Source organism: Hylobates moloch, unplaced genomic scaffold (genome assembly GCF_009828535.3).
Source record: "Hylobates moloch isolate HMO894 unplaced genomic scaffold, HMol_V3 SCAFFOLD_21, whole genome shotgun sequence".
NCBI lineage: Eukaryota > Metazoa > Chordata > Mammalia > Primates > Hylobatidae > Hylobates > Hylobates moloch.
In genome coordinates this window covers 4,258,051-4,274,569 of record NW_026652296.1, presented here as the reverse complement: position 1 = coordinate 4,274,569, position 16,519 = coordinate 4,258,051, and the positions used below count along the sequence as shown (strand labels likewise).

At 49.0% G+C, this 16,519-nt stretch overlaps 1 long non-coding RNA gene across 1 annotated transcript in view; it reads left to right on the top strand.

Annotated features, from left to right (window-relative positions):
* Positions 1–5,551: 5,551 nt before the first annotated feature.
* Positions 5,552–16,519, top strand: part of LOC116460859 (uncharacterized) — a 19,705-nt gene continuing 8,737 nt past the window's right edge. Inside the window, exons 1-4 of the long non-coding RNA XR_004245938.1 lie at positions 5,552–5,601; positions 5,731–5,938; positions 7,079–7,241; positions 7,888–8,023. This is a non-coding gene — a long non-coding RNA (uncharacterized LOC116460859). The remainder of the gene's footprint in view (positions 5,602–5,730; positions 5,939–7,078; positions 7,242–7,887; positions 8,024–16,519) is intronic.

Sequence of the window (16,519 nt, the reverse complement as noted above, 5' to 3'; positions counted from 1 at the left end):
TGCAATAAGCTGCAAAGCCTCCAGTCAATGGGGCAATAGGATGCCCCTTTAAGAAAGAACCAGGCTGGCTGGGCGTGGTGGCTCACACCTGTAATCCCAGCACTCTGGGAGGCCAAGGTGGGCAGATCACCTGAGGTTCAGGGGTTCCAGATCAGCCGGGCCAACATGGTGAAACCTCATCTCTAATAAAAATACAAAAATTAGCCGGACGTTGTGATGCATATCTGTAATCCCAGCTACTCGGGAGGCTGAGGCATGAGAATTACTTAAACCTGGAAGGTAAAGGGTGCAGTGAGCCGAGATCATACCATTGCATTCCAGCCTGAGGTGACACAGTGAGACTCTGTCAAAAAAAAAAAAAAAAGAGGGAAAGAAAGAGCGAACGAGGCTGATGCCTCTGCACTGAAATGATCTCCACGATGTATTTGAAAAGTGGAGAGAAAAGAGGGCAGAACTTATGGGGTAAAAAAAGAAAAAGACAATTAAAAGAACAGCTGGGCCAGGCGCAGTGGCTCATGCCCATAATCCCAGCACTTTGGGAGGCCAAGGCAGGTAGATATCTTGAGCTCAGAAGATGCCCAGCCTGGGCACCATAGTAAGACCCCCCACCATCTCTACAAAAAATACAAAAAATAGCCAAGCATAGTGGCATGCCTTAGTGCCAACTATTTGGAAGGCTGAGACAGGAGGATTGCTTGAGCCTGGTTGAGGCTGCAGTGAGCCATGATCATGCCACTGCACTCCAGCCTGGCAACAGAGCGAGACCTTGTCTCAGAAAAAAAAAAAAAAAAGAAATTATTTCAATGGATCTTGCAGTATTGACTGGATAGAAGGCTGGAAGCCAATAAAGCAAAGAGAATACAAATAGACTGTTCTAGAAATTCTATGGATTAAGGGTGGCAACCTACTTGTACTGTTGGGAATTTGTCTTAAAACCATGTCTTCTTAGAAAGCATACATTTATTTATGTATTTATTTATTGAGATGGAGTCTTGCCCTGTCACCCAGACTGGAGGGCAGCGGTGCAATCTCAGCTCACTGAAACTTCTGCCTCCTGAGTTCAAGCGATTCTCCTGCCTCAGCCTCCTGAGTAGCTGGAATTACAGGCACCCACCACCATGTGTAGCTAATTTTTGTATTTTTAGTAGAGATGGGGTTTCACCACGTTGGCCAGGCTGGTTGTGAACTCCGGACCTCAAGTAATCCGCCTCCCTCAGCCTCCCAAAGTGCTAGGATTACAGGTGTGAGCCACCACGCCCGACTAGAAAGCATACGTTTTCTATTTAGATTCTATGCTTATCTGGCGTGGCTTGATATGGGGGTGCTGATGGAGATTGGGAGGTAGAGAAATACCCTCCCAATAATAACAGCCAAATGCAACATAGCACTTGTGATATTTTCTGTGAATTTGATTAGTATGAACTCATTTCAACCTCCTAACAACCGCGTGGGGCAGGTCCTTTTAACACCCCCATTTCACAGGTGAGGACACAGTGGCCTTTCTAATATCACACACCAGCAAGTGTCAAGGCTTCAAACCCAGGCAGCCTGGTCGCAGAGAGTCACATAACCACTCTGCAAACCTGCCTCCCTCTGCTTCAGAGGGGCTCAGATTCGGGGTTTGCCTCTCACTAGCTGGGCAAGCTTAGGCACCGGCCTTCTCAGAGCCTTGGTTTTCTCGCCGCAGAATGACGGTAACTGCGAAGTTGTTGAGGAGCATTTGAAGCACCTGATTCTTGGTGCTCAATACGGGGAACGTGTGATGGTTACTGCCGACTTAGAGCAGAGCTCAGGCAGGCACTGCACCAGGATTTGATTACTGATGCATCTCCAAGCTGAGCCTAGGTAAGCCTGTGGTCCCATGCCAGGGAGCAGCTGCCAGTGCCTCCGTCTGCTGCAAAGCTTGGCTGTGTGTGGATGGGTGGGACAAGTCACTCCAGAAGCTTCTCCCCTTAAGACATCTTGACATTAAGGAATCTTCTTCCTTTGCTCCTCTTGCTGTCCTCCCTGCCCCCATTCCTCCCTCCCTTTCTTCTTTAAATGCCCAAGGTCAGTTGACACCTTTTCTTAAGTAACTCAATAAGTAAGACAGGCAGTTTGCTCATGGTTGGCAGTGGGCAGGATGAAGGGAGGATTAAGGCCCTTTGTCAATTTCTCATCTCCTGTCTGCAGCGACAAGACCTGAAGGATTGCTAAAGAATGCCCTTGGTAACAACCTTTTCTCCAGGGCCCTGTTTGGCCTCCCTCTGGCTGGGTGGAACCCCCTGTGTGCAGCCTTCTCAGGGAGGTGGGCCAAAGGCTGCCAACATTGGAGCAGGTGAACTATGGCATTTGCATTGGGCTGGGTCTCCATTCTTGGGCCAAATCAACTCACCTCTTGGGCGAGTTGCTTCAGACTTCAGAGACAAGCCACATCATGCCAAGAGGCTTTCCCCCAGTTCCAGGGCCCAAGGGTGCAGGCACGTAGCCAGCCCAGCCTTCTCTTCCCTTTGTGTTCTCTTCTCCCCTTGGTTTCTCCTCCCTTGTGAAGAAACAGCACACCTGCTTTCGCACAAGGCCAGTCCTCCACGGGCGCCCTCATCCCACCCCTTTTGACCTTCTCAAGGACTTCAAGTCTGTAATGATCCTCTCCCGCTCCTGACTCATCCGTCTCTCCGTCTCCCTTGCGACTCAGCAGCGTACAGACCTGCTTCTAGATTAAAACAAAAACAGAAACTCCTCCGACCACCCCCTCCACCCTTTTTTCCTGCTTTTCCTCAGAGACAAACTTCTCAGCAACCCCTGCCTCCTTTCCTCAATTCCCATCCATTCTCCAGCCCACTTCCAGCTGGCTTTGGCACCTACCATCCCTCCTCTCCTCTCAGATTCACTTTTTCTTGTTGTTGTTGTTAAGATGGAGTCTTGCTCTGTCACCCAGGCCGGAGTGCAATGGCACGATCTCAGCTCACTGCAGACTCCGTCCCCTGGGTTCACTCTGTTCTCCGGCCTCAGCCTCCCGAGTAGCTGGGACTACAGGCACCCGCCACCTCGCCCGGCTAATTTTTTGTATTTTTAGTAGAGATGGGGTTTCACTGTGTTAGCCAGGATGGTCTCGATCTCTTGACCTTGTGATCTGCCCGCCTCGGCCTCCCAAAGTGCTGGGATTACAGGTGTATGCCACTGCACCTGGCGCAGATTCACTCTTGTCAAGGTCACCAGGAATACCCCGTGCACAGTACAACGGGCACTTCCATGTCCTCGCGGGATGGGTCTTCCCAGCTGCACTTGACGCAGCTGACCCAGGGCGCTCCCCTCCCTCCCCTCCTGGGGCACGCTCATGGCTTTCCCACCTCCTCCCTCTGACCCTCCTGCCTCCTCCCTCTGACCATCCTGCCTCCTTCCTCTGACCCAGGACGCCCTCCTCCCTCCTCTCCTGGAACACGCTCATGGCTTTCCCTCCTCCTCCCTGGCCACCTCCTCCCTGGCCACCTCTTCTCAGTCTTCATTTCCGACTTTTCCTCTTTCTGTTCTCTGAATGTTGGCTTTCAGCATGGCTCGGCCCTGGGTCCCCCTCTAGCTACACTCTCATGGGATGATCTCATCTGTGGCCAAGGTTTTTAACATAATCTGGAAGCTGAGACTCCGGTATTGCATCTCTGGTCTTGCTGTCAACTCACATGTCTGTGGCCTGCTGGATACCCCTGTTCTGTCTCTTGGGCATTCCACACTTAGTGTTTCCTAAATCAGACTGTCCAGGGCCTTCCACACTGGTTTGCTCCCAGTCTCCCTTGGAGCCGGCACTGGTGCCACCCTTCCACCTGGTGCCTGGCTGCCAAGCTTGATTCCCTCCTCCTCCTCCCTAAACCCTCCCCTCCACAGACCTCACTTTTTTCATCCTCACATTGCCACCCTAGGCCAGGCCACCATCAGCTCCTGCCTGGACACTGTGACAGCCTCCTAAGTGATCGACAGCCCCCATTTTTCACGCTGCTGCCATTGAGATCTTTCTAGAATAAAAATCAAATCAAGCCAGTCCTTTGCTCCCTATTGCTCTTCAGGTGAAGCTAACCTCCTTAACTCGGTTTACACAGCCCTTCCCAGCCAGCCCCTCCCTGCCTCTCCCACCTCCAGTGCCACCCCCAGACCTCAAGTGATCCGCCCACCTCAGCCTCTCAAAGTGCTGGGTGGTGGCTCACACCTGGCCTCGTCCTCCTCCTCCCTTCCCCTTCCCCTTGCCCTCCTCCTCCTCCTCCTCCTACTGCTACCACTCCTTCTTCCTCCTCCTCCTTCTTCTATGAGTGGTCAGTTATTCCAATGATAGATTACAGAATTGACTTCTGCCTTTCACAAATTAAATCATAATCCATCTCCTGAAGTTTGAACACAGACTTGCCTAATTTTGTTTCATTTATATTATTGTTATCACTACAGTTATTTGGGGTGGCCTGAGGTCACGGCTGGAGCTGGAGTGTGGCTGTGACCTCCTCTTGACATCTTTCTGCACCACTATTAATGATATCCCAAGTGCTGGGCACAGAGGAGGAGCTAGATCAATATTTGATGAATAAATGGCTGGGCGTGGTGGCTCACGCCTGTAATCCCAGAACTTTGGGAGGCTGAGGCAGGTGAATCACCTGAGGTCAGGAGTTCAAGACCAGCCTGGCCAACACAGTGAAACCCCATCTCTACTAAAAATGCAAAAATTAGGCCAGGCGGGGTGGCTCACACATGTAATCCCAACACTTTAGGAGGCTGAGGTGGGCAGATCACCTGAGGTCGGGAGTTCGAGACCAGCCTGACTTAACATGGAGAAATCCCATCTCCACTAAAAATACAAAATTAGCCAGGCGTGGTGGCACACGCCTGTAATCCCAGCTACTTGGGACGCTGAGGCAGGAGAATCGCTTGAACCTGGGAGGCGGAGGTTGCTGTAAGCCGAGATTGCGCCATTGCACTCCAGCCTGGGCAACAAGAGCAAAACTCTGTCTCAAAAAAAAAAAAAAATTAGCTGGGCATGGTGGGGCATGCCTGTAGTCCCAGCTACTTGGGAGGCTGAGACAGGAGAATTGCTTGAACCCAGGAGGTGGTGGTTGCAGTGAGCCAAGATCGCGCCATTGCACTCCAGCCTGGGCGATGAGAGCAAAACTCAGTCTCAAAAAAAAAAAAAAAAAAAAAAAGACTTTGATGAATAAATGAATGAACGAATGAAATCACTCTCAAACCAGAGCTTCGAGTTTCATGTTATTGGCCTCGAGTGGTTAATTTTGTCAGCATACACAAGACTCTCAGTCTCCAAATCGTGGAACTATAGGATGGCAGGATGGGAGAATCCCTGGACCACTCAGGGCCCAACCTCCAAATTTATCAGTTGAGCCAGCTGAGCCATTGCTCACCCACAGTTGTCCCAGAGCAGGCAGGCTGCCTGCAGGATGGAAGAACGTGGAGGAGGAAGGGTGTGCAGGGGCCAGGTCTTACCTGGACTTGTTGATTTTATTCTCAATATGATGAGAAGTCCCAGGAGACTTTAACATAATCCCTGATCTTATTTTATTTTATTTTGTTTTTTTAAAGATCATTGCAATCCCTGCAAAACCAGATTCAGGACTGGAGAGAGAAAATAAGGTATGGGCTGGGGAGTCAACACACATTTGTGCCTCTTTAATGGCAAGGCCTAGGAGCACATGCCTGGGGTCAGCTTGCCATCGTGTGGCCAAACCTAAGGACTGCACATCTCCCATCTTGCTTTCCCAGGGCTCCATGTACTTGTGGAGACAGGATTTGGACCCAGGTCTCTCCTCCCACCAAAGTCCAGGGTCTACAGGTCCGAGTTCAAGTCCCGGTTCCTGCACTCCCAGCCATATGACCAAAGAGGATTCAGGTTCTGTGTACAACTCATGGGGACAGCAACACACTCATCTCTACAGTGAAGACCCAGTAAGAAATGGCGGCTGTAGGCCGGGTGCAGTGGGTCAGGCCTGTAATCTCAGCACTTTGGGAGGCCGAGGTGGGTGAATCACAAGGTCAGGAGATCAAGACCATCCTGGCTAACACGGTGAAACCCTGTCTCTACTAAAAATACAAAAAATTAGCCGGGTGTGGTGGCGGGCACCTGCAATCCCAGCTACTTGGGAGGCTGAGGCAGGAGAATGGCGTGAACCCAGGGGGTGGAGGTTGCAGTGAGCCGAGATCGCACCACTGCACTCCAGCCTGGCGACAGAGTGAGACTCCATTTCAAACAAACAAACAAACAAACAAAAATAGGGGCTGAGTACAGTGGCTCACACTTGTAATCCCAGCACTTTGGGAGAGGATTGCTTGAGGCCAGGAGTTTGAGACCAGTCTGGGCATCGTGGTGAGACCTCCACCTCTATTTAAAAAAAAAAAAAATTATAATAAGTAAATGTCTAACCACCTTATCTTAGGGAGGAAGAAACTGAGGCTCAGAGAAAAGAAGGTAGAAAGCAAGATTGCTCGGGCCGGGCACGGTGGCTCACGCCTATAATCCCAGCACTCTGGGAGGCCAAGGCAGGCAGATCACCGGTCGGGAGTTTGAGACCAGCCTGACCAACATGGAGAAGCCCCATGTCAACTAAAAACACAAAATTAGCTGGGCATAGTGGTGCATGCCTGTAGTCCCAGCTACTTGGGAGGCTGTGGCAGGAGAATCACTTGAACCCGGGGGGCGGAGGTTGTGGTGAGCTGAAAGTGTGCCATTGTACTCCAGCCTGGGCAACAAGAGCGAAACCCCGTCTCAAAAAAATAATAATAATAGAAGAAAGAAATCAAGACTTCTCAAGGCTCTGTTCAAAATGCAGGACTTCCACTCCCCAGGTCAGCAGCGAGCCCAAGGCTCTAGCTCCAGCGGAAGGCTGGACAGTGTTGGGGCTGGAGGTGCCAGGCAGGCACCCCAGAATGAGATTCAGCAACGGCCAGTGAGGACAGAAGCCATGGCGCTTTGGAAGCCCAGCTCCTTCTTCCTGCTGATCAACAGGCATCCAGAGAGCCTGTGAGCGGGGCTGTGTGCTCCAGACCATGTCCCAGGTGTACAGAATTTCAGGCATTTAGTGAAGATCTTGCCCAACACTTTTTTGCTTTACAGGAGAGGAAGCTGAGATCCTGAAAGAGGTGGGGCCCGGCCCGGGGTCACTCAGCAATTTTCAGTAGCTGCTCCCTACTGGAGAACTGTGTGTCTGAGGTCGCGGCCATCTGTCCAAAGAGCTTCTTCTGACTAAAGAGCTCATTTTCATAGGGTGACCACAGAGGTATGTATTTTATAACCTTACCTCATTTCATCATTCCAGCAGCCTTGCAGGGAGGTTTATTTCCATTTTGCAAATGAGGACTCTGAGGCTCAGGGAGGTGATGTGACATGCGCAAGGCTGGGAGGGGGGGTGAGGACTTGCCCTGTCTCCACTGGCCTCCAGACCCTGCACTCACAGTTGGTCCCATGTGGCATTGCGAGAACCTTTGAGCTTCTCAGGAGGGTTAATAAAGGGTGTGAGAAAGGACAGAGCTTTAGGAGGGCCGACTTCAGAGTTTACTTCTCTGTGTTCTAGAGAGAACCAACGACCCTCATGCATTACTTTTTGGCAAAGGAAATGAAGGATTCAGGACAGTGGGCACTGGGCACCCACGGGGTTTATTCAAGCAGCCGAAGCTCCTGCTTCAGAACCTTGGCACGGTTAGGGCCCAAATAAAGGTCTTTTCCGTCTCTCTTTGAACACAGCCTTGCCTAATTTTGTTTCATTTATATTATTGTTACAACTACAGTTATTTGGTGTGGCCACCCCCATCCCACAGCTGCTCCCACCCCTCCCTGCCGTAGAAACGGAGGAGGGAAGGCCCAGTGGCTCCAGTGTGAGGGGAAGAGACCTGACTGCTCCTGGACTGTGTCTTCTCCATCCACAGTACACCCGTGGGAAGAGGAGTCGGGGCATCCCTTGCTGGAAATACCCCAGCCCTGAAGGATGCTGGCAACACCCACCATTCAATTCGGAACAAAAAGTCCACTCCAGGAGCCCCTGAGAGCGTCAAAAAGAACAAGGTGGGTGGGTTGGGGGGAAACATTGCCGAGAGGCTACCTAGGCCTGGATCCCCAGCAGATGCAGGTCCACAAACCCACTCCGACCACCGGCCGGCCCTCCCGAGTGTCTGACTGCGGGACTACCTGGCATCCAGTCCCTGCGCCCCAACCCCTGTGGACACTGCCTCGGGAGCATTTCTAACTAGGCCTGGGCATGTGAAACAAGAGGAATCCTTTCGCAGAAGGCAGGCTGGACCTGGGAAAGCAGTGCTCCATGGATGGAGAAGTGAGGGGATAAAGGATGATGAACGTAGCTGTTTTCTTTCCAGTCCACGTTGTCTCTAGGTTCTTTGGAACCAGGGGTCATCTTTTATCTCCCACAGTAACTCATGTCTGCCTTAGACTTATTTCCAATCCCTCAAGTCCAGTTGAAGATCTTTGTAGGATCTACACATTCATACTTTAGTTACTGACACCCCACAACCTATAAACCATAACAAAATGCACCTTCTGCACACATCTGAAAGGTTTCCTTTTTTTTGGTTTTGTTTTGTTTGAGACAGAATCTTGCTCTGTTGCCCAGGCTGGAGTGCAATGGCGTGATCTCAGCTCACTGCAACCTGTGCCTCCCAGGTTCAAGCGATTTTCCCCCCTCAGCCTCCCAAGTAGCTAGGATTACAGGTGCACCACCATGCCCAGCTAATTTTTGTATTTTTAGTAGAGACGGGGTTTCACTATGTTGGCCAGGCTGGTGTCGAACTCCTGACTTCAGGTGATCCGCCCGCCTCGGCCTCCCAAAGTGCTTGGATTACAAGCGTGAGCACTGCGCCCGGCCAACATTTTCTTTGCGGTAAAATGTTTTAAAATGTATAACTGAGTTTTGCCAGCTGCATATAGTTCAATTTGTTCTTGTGATTCAAACTTTATTATGTTTTTATGTAAAGCTCTATCAAGAATCCAAAAACATTCTATACATTTGGAAGTTTAAAGACAAGCCTCTAAATAAGTCACGATCAAAGAGGAAATCATGATGTAAATGGGAAAATACCTAGAACTGAAGGACAATGAAAGCCCTACCTGGTTAAATGTGTGGGAGGCAGGTAAGGTTGTACCTAAGAGAAAATATGTGGCCTTAAATAAACGCACACATATGATCAGGAAGAAAGACTAAAAAATAATGAGTTAAAGGTTCAACGCAACAAATTAGAAAAGGACACCAGAGCAAATCCAAAGAAAATGAAAGAGAATGATAAAAATAATAGTAGAAATTAATTAGAATGCACTCAGAGTATCAACAAAACCAGAAGTTGGCTCTTTGAAAATAAAGACAAATAACTAAGACTCTGATGATATTATTTATGGAAAAAAAGAAAATGTATACATTTTATGAATGAAAACAGAAGCACTACAGACATGGTAGAGATTAAAAAATAAAAGGACAAGCCAAGCACACTGGCACATGCCTCTAATCCCAGCTACTTGGGAGGCTGAGGCAGGAGGATCACTTGAGACTAGGAGTTTGAGGCTGCAGTGAGCTGTGATCATGCCACTGCACTCCAGTGTGGGCGACAGAGGGCCATCCTGTCTCTGAAAAGTAAATACACAGAGATAAGAGAACACTTTGAAGCAGCTATATACCAATGAATTTGAAAATTTAGAAGAAAATGACAATTTTCTGGGAAAACACAACCTACCAAAATCACTTTTGAGGACTGCAGTACACCTGCGTTCATTATACTGAGTCAGTAGTTTCACATGCAGCCAATAGACTCTACAAAACCTCTGTGATTTTGCAAGAAAGTCCTAGCAAATAAAAAACAGATAATCCTTATAACGTTCCAGAGAATAAAAAATGAGGGAAAACTCCCTGTGCTAGTCTGTTTTCACACTACTATAAAGAACTTCTCTGTCCGGGAGCAGTGGCTCAAGCCTGTAATGCTAACACTTTGGGAGGCTGAGGTGAGCAGATCACCTGAGGTCGGGAGTTTGAGACCAGCCTGATCAACATGGAGAAAACCTGTCTGTACTAAAAATACAAAATTAGCCAGACATGGTGGCACATGCCTGTAATCCCAGCTACTCGGGAGGCTAAGGCAGGAGAATCACTTGAACCCAGGAGGTGGAGATTGCAGTGAGCCAAGATCACGCCATTGCACTCCAGCCTGGGCAACAGAGCGAAATTCCGTCTCAAACAAACAAAAAAAAAAGAACTTCCCTGAGACTGGGTAATTTATAAAGGAAAGAGATTTAGTTGACTCACAGTTCCACATGGCTTGGGAGGTCTCAGGAAACTTACAATCATGGCAGAAGGGGAAGCAGACACATCCTACGTGGCAGAAGGCGAGAGAGAGCGTGTGTGAAGGAGCAACCGTCAAACACCTAGAAAACCATCAGATCTCCTGCGAACAGCATGGGGGAAGCCACAGCCATGATCCAATTTCCCCCTCCTCTGACACGTGGGGATTACAAGTCTTTCCCTTCACATGTGGGGATTACAATTTGAGATGAGATTTGGATGGGGACACAAAGTCAAACCATTTCACTCCTCATCTCCTTGGTTTTTCTTTTGAGACTGAGTGTCACTCTGTCACCCAGGCTGGAGTGCAGTGGCGTGATCTTGGCTCACTGCAACCTCTGCCTTCTGGGATCAAGCAATTCTCCTGCTTTAGTCTCCCAAGTAGCTGGGATTACAGGCGTATGCCACCACATCTGGCTAATTTTTGTATTTGTAGTAGAGATGGGGCTTCACCATGTTGGTAAGGCTGGTCTCCAACTTCTGGGCTCATGTGACTCACCCACCTTAGCTTCCCAAAGTGCTGGGATTATAGGTGTGAGCCACCTCACCCAGCCCCCATCTCATTTAGTGAGGCTAGATTCAGCTTAGTACAATACCAGAGAGGAGCCAGGCGCGGTGGCTCACGCTTGTAATCCCAGCACTTTGGGAGGCCGAGGCGGGCGGATCACGAGGTCAGGAGATCGAGACCAGGGTGAAACCCCGTCTCTACTAAAAATACAAAAAAAATTAGCCGGGCATGGTGGCGGGCGCCTGTAGTCCTAGCTACGGAGCTTGCAGTGAGCCGAGATTGCGCCACCGCACTCCAGCCGGGGGGACAAAACCCAAACAAAAAAAAAAAAAAAAAAAAAAAAAAAAAAATACCAGAGAGGAGAGAAAGAAACAAACACCATGGCCAATATTGCTTAGGAACACAGTTCAAAAATACTACATAAAGAATCATTAAGCCAAATGGAACTAAATATGGAGAACATATATTTTGTGTGCCCTCTGTGGAAGTCCCTGGGACAGGGTGGGGCAGCAACCTGGCAGGGAGCTGGTGCTCATATTGTCAGGGTGCCTGGGAGATCCAGTGGCCCAGTAGTTCAGGAGATTTGCTGCACACAGGGTGATGGAGAAAATGAGTCAATATATGGAGGATTTCTGGGATCCAAGTTTCTTTCTTTCTTTCTTTCTTTTTTTTTTTTTTGAGACAAAGTCTCACTCTGTTGCCCAGGCTAGAGTGTAGTGGCACGATCTCAGCTCATTGCAAGCTCCGCCTCCCGAGTTCACGCCATTCTCCTGCCTCGGCCTCCTGAGTTGCTGGGACTACAGGTGCCCGCCACCATGCCCAGCTAATTTTTTTTTTTTTTTTGTAATTTTAGTAGAGATGGGGTTTCACTGTGTTAGCTGGTCTTGATCTCCTGACCTTGTGATCTGCCTGCCTCACCCTCCCAAAGTGCTGGGATTACAGGCATGAGCCACCACGCCCAGCACAAGTTTCTTATTTTCAGAGAGAAAAAAAAGTCCAATTATGGAAGGAGGAAATGCTAGAATGAATCCTGGGGAGTTTTTTGGAATGGGAATAATTAATATGAATGTGTTTTTCCATATAAATATATAAAACAGTCAGTGTAAATGTGTACACACTCACACCCACACCCCAGTAGTAATGAGCACACTTAGTAGTCGGATCTGTGTTTCTAAACACCATCTTCCACTAAACGAAACCAGACCTTTGGGAGGTCAAGGTGGGATAATCCCTTGAAGCTAGAAATTTGAGACCAGCCTGAGCAACATGGCATGACTCCATCTCTACAAGAAATTTGTTAAATTAGCTGGGTGTGGTGGTGTGTGCCTGGAGTCCTAGCTACTCAGGAGGCTTATGGGGGAGGATTAACTTGAGTCCTGGAGTTTGAGGCTGCAGTGAGCTACAATTGTGTCACTGCAGTCCAGACTGAGCACAGTGAGACTTTGTCTCTAAAAAGAATAAACTGCCTAAACAAAGATGATCCTTCAGGCTGGGTAGAGACTTCAGGTGACTGCAGCCCTAATCTGCTCCTGGATTTGCGATCCATGGAAACTCTGTGAGACAATACATATTTATTGTTTTAAGCCACTAAGTTGGCCGGGCACGGTGGCTCATGCCTATAATCCCAGCACTTTGGGAGGCCGAGGCGGGTGGATCACGAGGTCAGGGGTTCAAGACCAGCCTGACCAACATGGTGAAACCCCGTCTCTACTAAAAATACAAAAAAATTAGCTGGGCGTGGTGGCAGGTGCCTGTAATCTCAGCTACTCAGGAGGCTGAGGCAGGAGAATTGCTTGAACCCAGGAGGTGGAGGTTGCAGTGAGCCGAGATCACGCCACTGCACTCCAGCCTGGGCGACAGAGCAAGACTCTGTCTCAAAAAAAAAAAAAAAAAAAAAAAAAAAGCCACTAAGTTTTGGGTAATTTGTTTATACAATAGATAACTAATGTGCGTGGAAATACAAGTGACCAAGGAATTGCTTATTGCTTTTTGTATGATCTTCATCTCTCCCACTGCTCATTCCCCATCATCCCCCGACTTTGGCCATCTGCACCCCAGTTGCCCTCAAGCAAGGTCAGGCTCCACTGTCTAAGCTGGGCTTGTACTGTCGGGGTTCCCTTGCTGACGGCTCTCCCCATGAGACTCTGGTTTTCCCCAAGACAGACCTTCCCCCTCCTTTTCCTTTATATGCTGAGCAGCAGGGTCCCTAGTGTTGGGCAAAGACCCTGGCAGACCGTGGGCAGTTAGGAATTGTCAGTGAGAGGAGTTATACCCAGTCATAATTGAGGACCCAGTGATGGTTGGATTTATGATGACTGCCAGGCACCATGCTGAATTCTGCAAACCCTACATTCTAGACCAGGGGTTCTCAAAGTGCACTCCCCACCCAAGCAGCATCAGTATCCCAAAATTCCTGGGCCTCACCCCAGACCTACTGAATCAGAAACTCTAAGGGCTGATCCTAGCAATCCATGGCTTAACAATTTCTCTGGGTGGTTCTGGTCCACATTTACATTTGAGAGCCACCGTTCTAGAGTTTGAGAAGACAATGAATTAGAGCAATTGGGTCAATTCCCAGCAGAGAGAAGCAAGAATCTTTTCTGAGGCCCACACTGAATTCCAGCTCTTTCCTGGGCTGATGTCACCATTGTCCTTCACTGGGTGGGTCCACATTTCCAGTCGCCCACCTGGGGAGCTGGTGCAGCAGAGAATGTGCTTAAGGCTCAAATCCCAGCTTTTTTCCTGTTTTAAATCTCGGCTTTATTTACTTTTATTTCTCCAAGTGGGACTTCATGTGACTTATGGGGTAGCTTTTTTTTTTTTTTTTGAGACAGAGTCTTGCTCTGTCCCCCAGGCTGGAGTGCAGTGGTGTAATCTCAGCTCACTGCAAGCTCCGCCTCCTGGGTTCAAGCCATTCTCCTGCCTCAGCCTCCCGAGTAGCTGGGACTACAGGCGCCCACCAGCACACCTGGCTAATTTTTTTGTATTTTTAGTAGAGACAGGGTTTCACCATGTTAGCCAGGATGGTCTCGATCTCCTGACCTCATGATCTGCCTTCGTTGGCCTCCCAAAGTGCTGAGATTACAGGCGTGAGCCACTGCGCCCGGCCTGAATAAGTAAATTAAAAAAAAAAAGAGGCCGGGCATGGTGGCTCATGCCTGTAATCCCGGCACTTTGGGAGGCATAGGCAAGTGGATCACGAGGTCAGGAGTTCAAGATCAGCCTGGCCGAGATGGTGAAACCCCGTCTCTACTAAAAATACAAAAAATTAGCCGGGCGTGGTGATGGGCGCCTGTAATCCCAGCTACTTGGGAGGCTCAGGCAGAGAATTGCTTGAACCCGGAAGCTGGAGGTTGCAGTCAGCCGAGAGAGCGCGACTGCACTCCAGCCTGGCGACAGAGGGAGAGACTCTGTCTTAAAAAAAAAAAAAAAAAAAAAAGAACCAGGTGTGGTGGCTCATGCCTGTAATCCCAGTACTTGGGAGGCCGAGGTGAGTGGATCACCTGAGGTCAGAAGTTCGAGACCAGCCTGGTCAACATGGTGAAACTCTGTCTCTACTAATAATACAAAAATTAGCCGGGCATGGTAGTTCACACCTGTAATCCCAGCTACTCGGGAGGCTGAGGCAGGAGAATCACTTGGACCCAGGAGGTGGAGGTCACAATGAGCCGAGATCATGCCATTGCACTCCAGCCTGGGTGACACAGAGAGACTCTGCCTCAAAAAATTAAATAAATAAATAAATATCTAGAGACAGGGCTCCGTGTGTGTGTGTGTGTGTGTGTGTGTGTGTGTGTGTGTGTGTGTGTGAGATAGAAGGAGGGAGGGACATGGGCCAGGCACGATGGCTTACTCCTGTAATCCCAGCACTTTGGGAGGCCAAGGCAGGTGGATCACCTGAGGTCAGGAGTTCAAGATCAGCCTGGCCAACATGGTGAAACCCTGTCTCTACTAAAAAATTAGCTGAGTGTGGTAGCGTGTGCCTGTAATCGCAGCTACTCGGGAGGCTGGGCAGGAGAATCACTTGAACCTGGGAAGCAGAGGTTGCAGTGTGTGAGATGGGGCCATTGCACTCCAGCCTGGGCGACAGAGCAAGGCTCTATCTAAAAAAAAAAAAAAGGAGTGGGGGCAGGACAGAGAGAGGCAGGCTACTTTATAGAATTCCCTTTCTCTGTTAGGTCTTTGGAGCTCATTTTTCATTTTATTTTATTTACTTATTTATTTATTTATTTTTGAGATGGAGTCTTGCTCTTGTTGCTCAGGCTGGAGTACACTGAGGCGATCTCAGCTCACTGCAACCTCCACCTCCCGGGTTCAAGTGATTCTTCTGCTCCAGCCTCTGGAGTGGCTGGGATTACAGACGAGCGCCGCCACCCCCGGCTAATTTTTTTGGATTTTTTGTAGAGATGGGGTTTCACCATGTTGGCCAGGCTGTTCTCAAACTCCTGACCTCAGGTGATTCACCCACCTCAGCCTCCCAAAGTGCAGGGATTACAGGTGTGAGCCACTGCGCCCGGCTGGTCTTTACAGTTTATTTTCAAGCCCATCACAAAGTCCACTCCTCCTCACCACCCCATGAACTTTCTCGTTGTTCTTGCTCCTGTCTAGAGTGCCATTCCTGTCTTTCTCCTTCTCCTAGAAGTTTTATGCAATCCATAGAACAATGCAGAAGTGATGGGGGGTTGGGGGAGGGTTAGGAGGAGGAGCAGGAGGAGGAGGAAGGGAGAATGAACTGCTCCCAGTTCTCTGGCATGTATCCTGCCTCTTGCTTCTTGCTCATGAAAAACATTTTATAGCATATTTACAGCTGCTTAGATGCAGATGCATTGTATCCATGGAAATAATCCTTGCAGGATGTATAATTTGCTGTGTAAGTTAAGGAATAAATGTCAGAAGGATGAATTATGTGCCCAGTGACATATAGCAACGGCATGGCTGAGATTAGCCTGGTTATCCCAATCACTCCTGCTCTTTCCCAAGAAAATGAGTGAGGAATGTGCCCCAGCTCCTCCATGCCTAACCTCCGTGCTGAGATGTGCTGAGCACCTACTATGTGCCAGGCACTGCGCTGAGCTCTTTATACAATTAGATCTCATTATTTCACCACAACATTGCAAGGCAGTTACTGTATCATCCTGATTCTATAAATGGAAACAGTAAAGCTCAGAGAGATACTTTAATAACTCAACCATTGTTACCCAGCCTGGGTGTGGCAGGGAAGGGATCTGAACCCAGGTAACCTAGCTTCAGAGACTGTGGGCTTCACCACTGCTTTCTATTGGCAACCTTCAGATAGTTTCTTTCTCTTGAATATTTAGTATATTCGTTTCTATTGCTGCTTCAACAAATAAGCACAAACAACACAGATTTATTCTCTTACATTTCTAGAAGGCAGAGGTTTAAAATGGATTGGTGGGACCGAGCGTGGTGGATCACGCCTGTAATCCCAGCACTTTGGGAGGCTGAGGCGGGCGGATCACGAGGTCAGGAGATCGAGACCATCCTGGCCAACAGTCTCTACTAAAATAAAAAACTTAGCCAAGCATGGTGGCACACGCCTGTAGTCCCAGCTACTCGGGAGGCTGAGGCAGGGGAATCGCTTGAACCTAGGAGGCGGAGGTTGCAGTGAGCTGAGATCACGCCACTGCACTCCAGCTTAGCAACAGAGCAAGATTCCATCTCGAAGCAAAAAAAAAAAAAAAAAAAAAAAAAA